We start from the raw sequence: 285 nt of genomic DNA, 5'->3' as shown, positions 1-285 counted from the left end.
ATTAGCTTACGTACATGGCGGTGTGGGAACTGACTTGGGAAACAATTTGTATATTGGAATTAGGGACAGGGTGTGACAGGATCGAGATGGGAGCTATATATAAATAAATATAATATGAATGGGAGACAGTTTGCACAGGACAAAACTAAATTATTGTGGTCAATGTCATATACTATATAAATAATATCGACATGATCTACAGTCAAAGATAAGCTTCAACTTTATTTGAATTTGATTATTTAGGTTTACATTATTTTATTTTCAGAATCACAACGAAAAAAAAAG

This window comes from Larimichthys crocea, chromosome VI (genome assembly GCF_000972845.2).
Source record: "Larimichthys crocea isolate SSNF chromosome VI, L_crocea_2.0, whole genome shotgun sequence".
Lineage (NCBI taxonomy): Eukaryota > Metazoa > Chordata > Actinopteri > Sciaenidae > Larimichthys > Larimichthys crocea.
Note: the sequence above shows the minus strand (reverse complement) of the source record.